At 37.2% G+C, this 15,027-nt stretch overlaps 1 protein-coding gene across 1 annotated transcript in view; it reads right to left on the bottom strand.

The window, feature by feature from the left end:
* LOC127448598 (NALCN channel auxiliary factor 1) overlaps positions 1 to 15,027 on the bottom strand; it is a 196,738-nt gene that overhangs the window by 32,686 nt on the left and 149,025 nt on the right. The window lies entirely within an intron of this gene.

The following is a 15,027-nucleotide window of genomic DNA, read 5'->3' on the forward strand; positions in this document are numbered from 1 at the left end:
AATGGATTACATGTGGGAGCACAGAAAGTATTTTTCCCCATGAGTTGATGTTGTGAGTCTACACAACCCCTTTACTACGCTAAAATGCTCGTGAGGTGTTTTTTCTGTCACTGTAAATGTTACAGAAAATGTTTTTCCAACACCCTTGGAGTTAAATTGGACGTGGCAGATCACATTCGGACATCTATGACACACAGACTTTTTCATAATACAAGCGTTTAATCGTTATACGTATAATTCTGCTTAATTTTTATGTTTCAACTTGTTAATAATTTATGTTAAAATGTGTAGTTGACATGAAATTTCATGCAAGTTCATGACATTAAAGGAAATTATTTGTACTTTTTAAAATTTAATTGTCACCCCACATTTTTAAGAGGCTTAAATATGATTAAAATAGTTGTAAATGCATTATAAAATAAAACATGGAGTTTACCTCTACATGGCGTCGAGTCTTCCGGCATCCCTCCACCTCCCCTTTCTCCAACTATCTATTTATTAATAACAAATCTAGGTCAAGCCTCGAGCCTTCGCCCAGGACAGAAAACCACACACGTTTACACTATCCTCTAAGCAGGATTACATTAACTTGCAAACTACTGAAGTACTCTTTTATATATATGTGTGTATGTATAAAAATATAGTATCACCCCGTCTCGGATTAATACTCAAAAAATCTGCTGACATTAACTATAACGCGATGGGTGAATGACATGAGAATAAGGCCACAGGTGTCGTAAAGAGATATTTTTAATGACTTTGTGTTGTCTCTTGGAGTTTCATGAGCATAGAGGCGTCCACAGCGTGGAGGTAGGATCTTGTGTATTTATGAATGAAATATTCTTGTTTTAAATTCTCCCCGCTCTGCTTTCCATTGTTATGACATCCCCTGAATACTTTAAAATACTCATGATATCTTTTGGCCATTCTAAAACCTATAAATCTAATTTGCTAATTACACTTGGACATCAACACCATAGAAATCTATATAGAATACGCTAGACTGGAAGATCAAAGACAACATTTTCAAGATGGCTACATGCTAGTTTTTCTGGTTCATAAGGTAAATACCGACTCACTGACAAGCACCATCTCCTAACATACATTTTTGCATTAGCTCTAATGTGCTACCCCAGTGGCATGACTGGAAGCACTTTATGTCAGCAGTGTGGGAGACCTGGGTTCAGATACTTTGTTGAAACCAGCAAGTAATTGTGTCTGCATACTCAGAGACGAGTGTGAACCTGTGGTTCCATTTCCCCCCTAACCTTAAATTTTTACTTCACTGATGGTTAGGTTTTAGGTTTGCTGGTTCCGTTAATAAAATATGCATTCCCTTTTCACTACAGCCTGTACAGCTGAAAACAACTAGCTGCACAACTCGCTTTTGGTGTCCCTACGAGGACATTACACCTGGAAAATGGAGCTCACGTGTCCATACACCCCAAAACACTTACTGCTTTGGCCACTGGGAGCAGTGTTTCGAATTTCGGTAAGCACAGAAAAAAGTCAGCCTACTGTTTCTGATTTCACTGTGAGATCAGTCTGGCTGAAGTGGAACATGATGGTAGCTAACACTCCAATTATTTATCTGTTTTGTATCATGTATGTTCCATGTATCCATCTTTCAATGTTATGTGTCTCTGACTTTGTCCATGTATTTGATAAACACACCGGTGCTGTTCGTTTTGTCCATAACCCTACCTTGACATCCTGTTGCAGTCTTTATTAAGAAGCAGAACTGGTTGTGCTGAACACAGACGGCTGTCACCTCAGCCCAAACCCACTCAATAAAGCTATAATATGTCAAGATTACAGTCAGCCCCTTGGTTTGCCTTACAATGAGAATCAATAGCTGGCCAGCCTTTAGAATGACAAGATAAGAGAAAAACACAGAGAGATTAGGTCTGGACTAGAATGAACACTGCCTACTAAGGAGACAGAGAGAGTGAAAGACAGTGACAGAGAGAGAAAGAGAGCAGTATTTAATGAAACTACCTACTGAGGCTTTAGTTCCTGCTACAAGGAACAGAAAATATGACAGGCATGAACTTTGACAGGAAGGAGCTGGCAAATCGAGCACCTGTAAAAATGAGCAGTGGCATAATCTCTGTTTTTGTAGTATTGTTGGATTTATGGCAGAGGGTAAGGATTAATTATAACTATTAGACATTTGTTACTGGAATTTATTCAGTGATGAACAGGTCAGAATGTGATAAACTTACTATACTACTACAAACTGTAACACAGAAAGTCATAAGTGTTCTTACAGATGTATGCAGGAAAGCTTGTCATACAAAATTTCCACCAAATTCACAACAGGTAAATTTGTGCTTACATTTGTTCTTATGTTGATCAGTCTGGAGTATTCTAAAATAGGCAGCTGGTGCCCACAGTTAGTAATTAGCATACTACTCAACCAAACCATCTTCATATAAGGGTAAAAATTACTGTACATCAATTCTTTTCTAGCTGCAAACGTATCCTTACACTCTTTATAGATGCCCTATCACCTGAGAACATGCACAACATGCTCACTGAGTCAAGTCATTCTCAAAGCCAGTTTAAACAAAATAAGCACCTTTTATATTAACTTGACTACACATGATCAGCTGTATTTTAATGGAGAATCTATCCCAAATCAAACTATAACACACAATAATTTTTGTTATTCTAAAATAAGTTAGACTTTTTAGTCAATCAATTTCTAATATTATTACATGGCTCTCTGGAATACTTGATTTTGATTTGTCAATCTAGCCATCTAGCAGTCAGATATTTCTGAATGACTACACATACAGGAACAAAGTGATATTTCGTTGGTCATCAGGTGTTTTGATACTGCAAATCATTTACCCACAATACCTATCATATTGCTCTGTAATCTCCACAAGTAAGCTAATGAAATCATTTCAATTTAAATCTATATTTTATGTCCATTTATTAATTTATTTGGTAAATAGCCATGTAAGAAGTGGGATAATCAACAGTCTGCATGTTATTATCACAAAATAAACCCCTTCAAGACCACCTGTCATGATTTTCTTTGCAATAATGACTACAGGTTATCCCTTACATAATATACAGTATGTATACACCGTGTATATATATGGCAAGCCATTTTAGCTTTTATTGTTTTGCAGGATATACATTTTTTATATCAACAATTCAATTTTCACTAGTTAAAATTCTAATTCTTGATGTCAAGAATGAAATTTTCACGAGTGGAAATGCCAGTTGTTGATATCAATAATTATATTTCCACTAGTAAAAACATGAATTCTTGATATCAAAAATTATGTCATTACTCACAGAAATCACATTCTTGATATAAAAAATGGAATTTCAGCTAGTAAAAACCATAATTCTTGATATCTGTAATGGAATTTTCACTAGTAACATTTCACACCGATATGTCATTCACTCCTATTCAAAACACAATTTTTAATATAAAAAATGTGTTTCTTACTAGTTGAAAGTCCAATTTCACATATCAACAATTCTTTCCTTATTAGTGAATAATATTCTTTTTATGACATCATCACTTACGGAAATACATTCTTGCTATCAAAAAATTTAATTTAATTTAGTAAAAAACTTAATTCTTGATGTCTGTAACTGAATCCTTACATGTTAAAAAGGAATTGTTACATGTTGAAATGTAATTTTTACTAGTTAAAATGGTCATTTCAGATATCATAAACTCCTTTTTGGATATGTGCATAGTAATGAGGAGTGCTTATAAGTTCCGTATGTACCTTATGAATATTCAAAAAAGAAAGGTATGGAACCTTGCAGGGGCTACACAAGGGGAAAAAAGCCAAATTGACTTACCGAATACTTGATGTCAAGAATGTAATTTTCACTAGTGGTAATGGCAGTTGTTGATATCAATAATTATACTTCCACTAGTAAAAATGAGAATTCTTGATATAAAAAATGTCATCATCACTCGCAGAAATCACATTCTTGATATAAAAAATGGGATTTTGACTAGTAAAAACCCTATTTTTTATATCTATAAATACATTTTCACTAGTAACGTTTCATACCGATATGTTATTCACTCCTATTGAAAACACAATTATTGATATAAAAAAATTATCTTACTAGTTGAAATTCCAATTTCACGTCAACAATAATTTTCTTACTAGTAAACATTTTTGATATCGAGAATGTCATTTCTACAGGTGAAAATGGCAATTTTTTATATCTACAATTGAATTCCAACTAATAAAAAATGCTCATTTTTGATATCAGTAATTCAGTTTTCACTAGTGACCATTTTCATTTCTGATATCTGTAATGTAATTGTTACTAGTAAGAAATTCTTTTTAGATATCTTTAATTACACTCTAAATTAGTGGTATCTGAAATTAATTTCCAGATATCAAAATTACCAAATGTAATTCAAATGCTGAAGTTCATTTACTTACATAAAAAAAGTACCATTTTCACTAGTTGTAATTCAGTTGTTGATATCAAGAATGAAATTTTACTAGTAACAATGTAATTATTGATATCAGGAAAGGGAGCTCTACTAGTAACAATTATTGCCTTGATATCTAAAATAGCCTTTGCAACTAGTGAAAATGGAATTACTGGTATCTTAAATGTGATTTTTAACTTTTCATGATGTATTATTAAATGTAATGCTGAATGGGATTAAGGGGGTACAGAAGGAGCAGGTGTAAATTTTATTCATTCCAACTAACATTTAATAAACTAAAACCTTCATGAATGCTGCAATATACTGTTCATTATTCATAAATAATGGTCATTATGCGGTCTGCGTGCCGACGGAGTTACAGTCGGGACGCCTTTTGTCCGAATAATTAGCTATAGTTTGATTGTTTTAAATGACCGTTTAAAATTGTAGGGCTGCCCCCTGATAGTCCACCAAAGGTTAGTCGATGAGAAGAGTCTTGGTCAACCAAGTTTTGATTGGTCGGTTGGTCACAGAAAAAACTCCACACAAAAACGATGAACACCGGTATTAGCGCTGGTTGGATGCTAGGTGGTACTATGGGGTAATTTTCATTAAGCAGGGTTAGGGTTAAGCCTACACAAACTTAGAACCTTATTTTTTATTTATTTTAACTAAAAATTCAAATGAAACTGGAAAAAAAGAATAAGTGCAATTAAAATGTGTGTAGTTCAACTTTTTGAAAGATGGTTTTACAACAGTTGTCAACATCTCTCTGGCAAATAACCTACTTCATCTGTGCATTCTCTACCGGTCGGGTATTTCGTTATCTGGGAAAATACATCATGTGTGTGAATAAATTCGTTTTGTTCCCTCCTTCACGATATATATATATATATATTGCAATATCCAATTACATCGGCAACCCCTGAGCTGAGGGATCGGTGAATATCCTTGCTTTAGTGATTTTGCATTGAAAATTAAATTAATTTATTTAAAAAATGAAAAACTTAAATCAAATACATTTCTAAATTCAAGTTACACACCAAACGAAATGAAAAAGCAATTCAAATAATGAAGTGTTAAAAGAATAATATACATATATATACACAAATTACTTACACAAACGAAGACATAAAAACAATTATAAATGTAAAAATAATAAGTATAATGATGATAATAATCACTGAAATATAAATCGTGGTTCGAGCTGAACGTGTTTTTGTATTCTTTTATGTTTTAATCACAGATGTATAGGCTTCAGAGTTGTGGTCACAATGAACTGCTCTGTGGAAATAAAGTGAACTGAACTCAAAACACCTCCAGAGCTGAGATGTCTGAGGTCATTTGCAGCACTCATAGATGATACTGTTCTTGCATAAAAAAAAATTCAGAAGACAGAAACAAAGATAGAGTTAGAACCTTTACCATGCGCGTGTTCCACGAGACTGCATGCCTCCAAACAAACAGCATGTCATACATGCGCACAGACGGCTTTTCTGTCACCTGTTCTTAAAAAAATAATAAAGTGTTTCTTCATGCGCGTGTCTGTGTGTCTACGGGCAAATTATTTGTAATATTAATTTGATAACAATAGCCTAATAATAATAATAATAATAATAATACAAATTTAATACATGGAAAAATGAGCCAAATATCGTCTTGACATGGTCAAAGGCATCAGCCACTGACGATCACTCTGACCATCGTCGCTCCCCGAGATCATCGTCTATCGACACAACCCTAATGTGCATTTCTCTCTATAAATTAACAAAATGTTCAGACAGTCTCCCTGCTTGTTTTTCCGACACATTCAGAATCATTACCACTTTTGCCGGTGTCACTGCGGCTCGCTTCGTGCGTGCGCTTGTAAAATGTATATTTTAAAGGCTCATTATTATTGTTTAGTAATTCTCTGTAATGTAGAACAGTGTTAGCAATGTTACTTATAAAATTCTTTCTCAGCCCTGGAACTCAAACCATTTTCTGATGCCCCCCTAAACCCCCCCCCCCCCCCAAAAAAAAATAAATTCAAGTAATCAAATTAATATCATAAACGTGCGACTAGTCGACTAATCGCTTAAATTAACTCCTACTAGTCAACTAGGAATATCTTTGGTTGGGGGCAGCCCTATAAAACTGACACTGCTCTTTCATGCTTTTTCTGACATGAGAAACCAGTAACGAAAGAATCGCACCCTGCACTAAACGCCTCCCATCTGCTGCTGTCTGCCCAAGAAAAAAGTCTTCTTACCTGTTAGAAGCCAAAATCGAGGAGGAATGGGTTTTACAATAGTGTATAATAACATAAATGAATGTTCTAGAATGCTAATATTGTACGTCTGTGTGTTACTGTATGGTAACAAAGTGCAAGAGACAGCGCAGGAATAAAATTATAATAATGGGCGCACCCTTTCAACCAAAATTAGACATGCATTTAATCCAAGCACAAACATTATGGAAATTCTCAGTTATTTTTATGGGACGTATTAACTAAGCTTCAGATGGAGGTTCTTCTTATAGGCTAAATGTTGATATCAGGTACACTGAAAAAGTCAAGTATCAATGCGCTTTTCAAATTGTCCGATTGCACAGTTATTTCCCTTCAAAGCTGACTTACAGGTAGAACTTTCACCATACACTCTCACCATATTTTAGCATATATTATGTATATATATATATATATATATATATAACATTTACATTTTGCATATAAAAATTTTCTAAAGCCTATTTCACACATGCAGCGACTTCATCGCTTGATGTTGCCAGCCCCTGCACTGTATGTCGCTTATGGGCTTATGGACTGCACATCTGGACATATCTTTTGAAAATCTGATCACAGATGAGACATACTGCCAGTAAAGCTAAGATATCATTCTAATTGACAAGGAACTAGTTTTCTTATTTCTAAAAATGAACATTCTGCATGAGAGAGTGCTTTTATATAAACTACAGCAGTACTCATTGCATCATATCAATAACTAGATGAACAATCTATCAATGTGCTCACTCAGACTGCCGACAATTTATTTTCCATGCATCATTTTTTATTATATCTATGTACAGTATGTGGTTACAGACAATATAGAACAGTGAAATTGCTCACAGAACCTTTAACTTCCCCTCCGTCTTGTTTGCACTTGACGCTATTATCTCACGGTCTTCACTCCTGTTCACTCAGATTCTGTGTGAAAACGCTTGCACATACTGTGGGTTTTACACGGTTAGTGAATGAGACCCTTTGTCTTTTGGTTTTATTGTGTTTCTGACAGCAAGTTCCTGTTCTATTATGTCGTGCAAGGCAGGACCGCTCCACATGTCCAGACAGCAGAAATGGTACTATCAAATATTAAACCTGACATTTAGTTCATCATAAGCAAGGCTTGTGGAAAGCACACAAGCGCACAATAGCCCTCTTTCTAGAGACAGCAGTTGACTCAGCTGTAGGGATGGGAATCGTAAGGAATTTAACAATTTCGGTTCCGATTCCTATTAATGATTCTGGTTCCGATTACGATTCCTCTTAAGGAACTTCTTTCAGTACTTTCGAGGAAGAATTATTTGGAAATAAGTAACGCAATTCTTATTGCATTTACTGCCCTCAGCAGCATGTTGTCAAATGATAATTTCAGGTTTCTTCACAACAGATATAACAAATCAAATAAATTTAATACAATTCTTTTAAAATGCATGTTTGCATTATTTTTAGAGGCATAAATGCAATCCAATAACTGATCCTAACTATATATCACATAAACAAGAAATGTGATAAATATTATTCATTAATTTCATTTTTTATAAAATCCCACAGATTACATCAAAACTCATATGTATCTTTAACTACACTGTCATATGAACAACAAGTTGGTAACTGCACTGCCTGAACGAAGTCTCACAGGTCTGAAGTACAGATCTGTTTCTGCAGGCATTTGTTAAACAATCTTTTAAATAATTTATTGATGTTTCTTAATAAAAGTGAATGTTTATCTTTGTAAACTTTGTAATGTATTACTTTGTATATCTCGCCGGGTGCTGACATGTTTGTGTTACATCATGCACCTGCATCTAGGTGACAATTTCCACATGAGTTTCCCAGTTGGAATTCCGAATTCAAGTGGTGTTCCATAACCCTTTTCCTAGTAGGAAGTTGGAATATATGACTTTCCAAGTTGAATGGAATGCAGCATTAGTGCACCTTTAAATGCAGGGTGGGACTTGATTTTATTCTTCAGCAACTGATCATCATAAAATGCGGGCTTTCCATTCCAAAATGGAGCCGGACCTGAATGCGAGTTTTCGGTTGATTGTGGAGGACTACTCCCATCCTGCAACACTGCGGCACCCAATTTTGAGCACCCAATGCCTTTGAAAGTGCACAAATTTTGCTAGGTTTATGCCTCTTATGTACACTTGAACAGGACATTCCTCTACTGAAATGGAGCTCTCCATTATCACATACTATGGAAAACTTTGACCTTAAGAAAATGAAAATAGATTTTTCAAACAAAAATGGATTAGTGTGGATATGGCCTAAAAATAACTGTTTGGCCAGATGTTAATCTTATTGTCCCCACCTGAATGGAAATGATAACATTAGCCAAAAACTTCTAATGTTAAATGCACCACAAAGCTACAGTTTTTATACTTTTGAGGTAATTCAATGTACAAATGGCTTACTCTGCACATTTAACTGGGGAGACAGCACTTTAACATTGGAAATGTGACACAGCAGCTTTAAATTATTTCTCTACTATCCATAAATTCTGTTATGTTTCCATTTTCTGGCATTTACAGCTGACATTTCAAAACTAAATTTCCATGCTGTTTATATGTATTTTCAATAAATATCTGTAAATAAAAGCAGAGATTCATATATAACAGCTAAAAGAAATCAGGCCAAGAAGGAAGTAACCGTTTAAGCTTTAGGCAATTCTAAATATATGGTATTGATTAAATTTAAGCTGCTTTTGCAATCATAAACAACATGACCACAACAGACAAAATCATATGCCTAGTGTTCTATATATTCAATAATGTAGCATAAATCCATCGGCATTGCAACATCTCCAACATGCATCCTTATGAGAAATCAAATGCCATTTTTTAACTAGCTGAAAATATTGTTTTATCTGTGTCACAAAGCATTTTCAGGCATCTTTAAATGATAAAGGGCTGGGTCATAGTTGAGAGGGAAAGACAGGCTAAAAGAAAATGACAGAAATTATGTTTATTAGATTTAGTGCTGCAGAGCCATGATTAACGTTTCTGCTACTGCCTCTCTCCCTCTCTCTCTGCAGTGTGTGCCACAGAAGACACATGACAAATGGCCTAAGAGACGAGAACTGTACCTCAGCCTCTGGTGCAAGGTTACAGCACACACACACACACACACACACGCACACACAATATACAGTGTTGAGCGAAAATAACGTCACGCCGCATAGACACAGACACTCCCATTCATAAACATTGGGCGGTCAGGAATCAGATGAGCTTGTTACCCATGAACAAGAGCTGTTTGAAGGACGATTTCTCTCTCACATATGGAGTATCAAGGCACTTTTGCAGGGTGTTTACTGATATTTACTTAATTTGAGCTGATAATTACATGGTTTTAATTGAACGTAGCCACTGTGGAGACAGAGCTGTCTGATCAGGGTGAATTAAGCCAGGTGAACTGGAAACAGAAGTTTCAACTAAAACAAATTCACTTATGTCTGTGCAAAAGCAGTTAAACCTACATACACAAGCAGTTAAACCCACATACATGCATTGTTGCAGATTTTTTTTTTTGCCAAATAAATTTCATACCAATATACGGTATAAAATAAACCTGAATATCCCCAATTTATCCAGATGATTCACCAACGACAGCATTATAAAGAACCTTTATGAAGAGAAACATTGGAAACATAGGGCTAATATCTGTTAATAGACTGTCTCAACAGGTGCTGCTTTTAGATCAAAAAAGGTGCTGATAGTACAGATGGTCCTGTTACAGACCAGAACAATCTCTATCATGACTTTCATTGTGAGTATTAGAGAAATAAAGAGAAAGATGGTTAGAAATGTTAGCCATTTGTCAATGAATGCTGAAAAAACCAGGGATGAAAGGTAACTCTCTTCAAAGCCGTTTATCACGTGCAGCAGGCATACTGTTTAATTAAAGTGTCATTTAGGAAAAAGATCAGAGCCTTTTTATCCCACATACACAGCTTTAGCTCAAACAGGAAGACTAGGAAGCAATCAAACTAAATTCCAATTTGTGCTTATCGTGATGCTAATGCCATGTATAGATCAGCCAGCACATCATTCATATGGAATATGAGGCAGGGTGCAGGGCTCGCTTTGGTGAGGACTCATGCATATTCAGTGAGACAGGAACAAGACAGACAAATAAATAGAAAGAGAGAGAGAGAGAGAGAGAGAGAGAGAGAGAGAGAGAGAGAGAGAGAGAGAGAGAGAGAGAGAGAGGAAAGGTACTTTATATATATATAAATATATCACAAGCTTAATCTTCTACCCACACTGTACTTAACTAATGGCACTCAGTGCAACCTCATAAAATACACTAAGCACAAACAGTAAATGATAAAGTAGCAACAGTATTATCAATTATAAAAGCCATTTTAATGTTTATTCACAAGATATTTTCACTGAGTGGCACCCCACTTTGCTTTTACATTTTTTTTTATCTCATAACAAGTAAGTTTTATAGGTGAAGTTTGACATTTTTGAGGCATTAGCAGTATGATCACACTGGGTGCTTCTCAATTGGAAGGCTGCAGCCTCGTTAGGCTGAATCTCTCGGCTGCCACGTCATCAAGCATCGTCGAAGGCCATCTCAATTGTGAGCACCCTTGGAAAGCAGCCTCATTTCGCAGCCTTCGTTTGCTGTATTTTGGAGGATACATTGGTTGTATCCTTCGTGGCCTTCAATCACCCACAATCCTTTGCACATGTCCCAAATTATTAAAAAACGGGTGGAAAACAAGTCGTGTGACCGCGGAGGCGGAAACCTTTATGACGCAGCTTACTTTTTTCTCTTTTCAAGTTTTTATTTGCATTTGCAGCAATGACAATATGTAGAAAAAAAAAAAAATGCAAGTAGTTTAGACAGTACAACAAATTTGAAGATACAAAGCACCAAAAAAGAAATAAATAAAATTAATAAAAGGGCAATCACATGAATTTGAAAAGCTTTAAAAGTTGTATAGTTTTTACAAGTCTAGGGTTCTGTTTTATTATTATTATTATTATTATTTAAAATGATTTAAATATAAATTCTAAGATCAGTGTTGCAAAATGTATTATATAAAAAGGCTTTTTTTTTAGTGACTAGCTTTGTGAATAACAAATTTTGCTAAATTAATTTAGATATTAAGGACATTTTTCTCGTTGTCTGAAGTAAATTGGTTTTCTAAACAAAGTAAAATATCACATGGTTCTAAGCATATGGTTTGCCATGCGCACTTACTAGATCGTCTCATTCTAGCACTGAATGCTGAGGAGGAGTCTAGCCTACAGCCTCAGAAGGACTGGTGTAGGAAGGACACAGCCTAACTAGGCTGCAGCCTTCCATTTTAGAAGCACCCACTAAGTTTTGGCAGCTGATATTGTTCTGTGCTTACCAAAACTCAAATCACAGCCCCCAGTGGCCAAAGCTGGAAGTGTTGTTGAACATATGGGCAACTGTGAGCTCCAGTTTGCAGGTGAAATGTCCACAGTGTGGAACCAAAAGTTAGTTGTTTTTTCAGTTGTAAATTATATACTAAACAGTCAACAGGAATGTTTATTTTACTAACCCTATGCCCTAACCCAAACCCCAGCCCTAAACCTAACCGTCAGTGGAGTAAAACATTTCTTAATGTTTTGCTAAATTCTGCCAAACTTAGCCCCTGAATTAGACCGGCCCTATTCCTTCAACCACATGCCCTCTGTCCAAAACCCCACCCTGCAAAGATATATCAGCCAACCCGATGTCAGCAAACATGAGCATGCAAAATGATTTACAAGCAGAGAACTTATCTGATTGGCTGGTTCTCTTATTGGCTGAAAAAGAATGGATGGCTCTCCAATTTTTTTTGCCATTTACAGAGCCCAAGGCTGTCACAGAGGCAGGACTGGTTTCTCTGGATACCTATTTCAGTGATATCTTTCAGGTATTAGGGACACTTTATGCAAATATTCCAAACATGTAGCTTGCACTATCTTTAAGCTAAAGATCTTTGAAGTGTTGAGAGCCACCTTGCTGGGTTTATCACTACTAATATGGCGCTGAAACAGTATTTAACAGCTTGATTGTGACGATGCAGAGTTATGACAGAAAGTATGCTTTCAAACTGCCAGCTCCCCTGTGAACCTATTGGTGTAAAGATGGATTGCTTCTGTCAACGATCACACAACACGGGGGATGTGTGGCTCCACACATGCTTGCGGACTCTGTGGAAATCAATATGTGCTCTTTCTTTAATTACCAGACGAATAACTCTAGAACCGTGTGGGCATATTAATAATAGAAAAAGTCATCCAAACTCTGGAGCCATTAGCGCCTAGTGAGTTGGGGCTAATGCATCTTTTTAATAGGGTGCGGAAGTGTCATTGCTTATGGAGACAGGCATCCTGTAAGACCAAGAGCCCCTCCCTTTCTCAAACACTCTGATCTAGTGTAACATGTCTGAGAAGAATTTTACTTTTCCATTTCCTTCTCTCTGTCTGTCTATTTCTAGTAATATTGCATACATAGGGAATATTGTAATTTAGCAGATGCTTTTTTCCAAAACCCTAACCTTAACCTAACCTAACTTACAATAATAACTAAAAGGAAGTTAAAGTTAAAGGAATAGCTCCCACAAATATAAAAATTCTGTTGTTGTTCCAACATGATCAAACGGGAAATTGACAAGCTGCTTCTGAAAGTTAATTTACCTTGAAGTCAAACCTATTCAGCCAATTACTGACAAGTGCCATCCCCCATCAAACAGTTTTGCATCAATTTAAGTGTGAATACATTTGCGGCTAGTGCTTCGACAGCATCGCGTGTGAAACCTCCGAAACCTGGGTTCTGGTCCTGTGTGAACCAAGAAGTATTTAGGTTCACAAAAATAATGGTGAGTGCAATTCAGAGGTTGCATTTTTGCTCTAAAATTAAATTTTTACTCCACTGATTGTTAGGTGAAGGGTTGGGGGAGTTAGTAAAATTTGCCTTCCTGTTGACTGTATTACACCATTTACATCTAAAATACAATTAGCTTTTGGCGCCACTCTGTGGACATTTCACCCAGAAACTGGAGCTCACACACGGCAATACTGGAGTTTCAAAAACAATTCCAGATTCTGCCACTGGGGGCAGTGATCAGATTTTTGGTAGGCATAGAAAGATTACAGCATATTTTACAGTGTGATCGGTCTGGTTTTTCACTCTCTCAAGTTGTTCCAAACCTGTGTGCTGTGATTTTTTAAATCACATTCTCAATTCAACATATTGTAACTGTCAAAACACATTCAGTTATAATAAATGCAAAAAAATGGTATTTGATGTCAAAGACGTCAAACCTGGCTTGATTCGTTGACAAAAGTTTTTTTAATCTGACTACAAACTACAAACATAAATGAGATTTCAGAGTTTCAGCAAAGGGGAAAATTACTAGTGAATAGCGACAAAAATGTAAATTAAAAACAATTTTTTTGGGTCCTCATTGGAGCTTGACACTATGAACTATCATTGTATCAAAAAGAACGTCCTGGTTACTTTCGTAACCTCTGTTCCCTGATGGAGGTATGATGAAGGGGGCTGTAAAACCCCTTCTTCATCTCAGCAGGAGGGACAGGCTCTATTGCGTCCTTCTGTATAAGGGACGCGATCTCCACACGCAAGGCAGCGGCATTCTCGCCCATCACTGAGGTGAAGCAGACGCCGTTGAACCTGGGTGGACGCCTGGCGAACTGAGGACTTCGCCCAGCAGTTCTCGGCGGTGAAACAGCAGACGGAGGCTATTCAGCACATCCTGCATTGGCGCGGTTCAAGACCTCTCAGACCACTCCATCCCCCGGTGGAGGGCCGGGAAGAGAATCCTTTGCCTTTTCGTTGATTCGCTGCATGCCCAAAGGGCTGCGGCACCTACACGTTCAGAAAAGGAGCAGTTTCCTCATTCCCTGGGTCACATATCCAGTGCTCACGGCCGTCATTATCACGACCACCGGCCACCGTTCCTTTATGGCAGGTATGGCACTCCAGGGGCGCCCCCCCCGCCCCTGCGTGCCCAGCTGTGGCACAAACACGCCCACACCAGGTTGGTTCCGGTGGACTGTGGGGACGATGTTCCTCCTACCCCCTCCCTGGCCGATCCTATGGTGGGTATCAGGAGCCAGGTAAGTGCTTCGATGTCCCTGGACTAAGCACGGCCATGGGGCTCGAGCCCTCTCGACGTGGCGCCTCAGGCTCCTCCCCGCCGCGAGGCCCCACCTGCTGGTATGTCCGATGAGGTTGTCCCCTTGGTCCCCCTCGTCCAGAGCTTGGACGCGTGGCTTGCGCTTCCCAACCCATCGCGATGGCTGGCCCAGACCGTCCGACTTGTCTACCCTCGGTGAAGGGTGAG

Source organism: Myxocyprinus asiaticus, chromosome 11, assembly GCF_019703515.2.
Source record: "Myxocyprinus asiaticus isolate MX2 ecotype Aquarium Trade chromosome 11, UBuf_Myxa_2, whole genome shotgun sequence".
Classification (NCBI taxonomy): Eukaryota; Metazoa; Chordata; class Actinopteri; order Cypriniformes; family Catostomidae; genus Myxocyprinus; species Myxocyprinus asiaticus.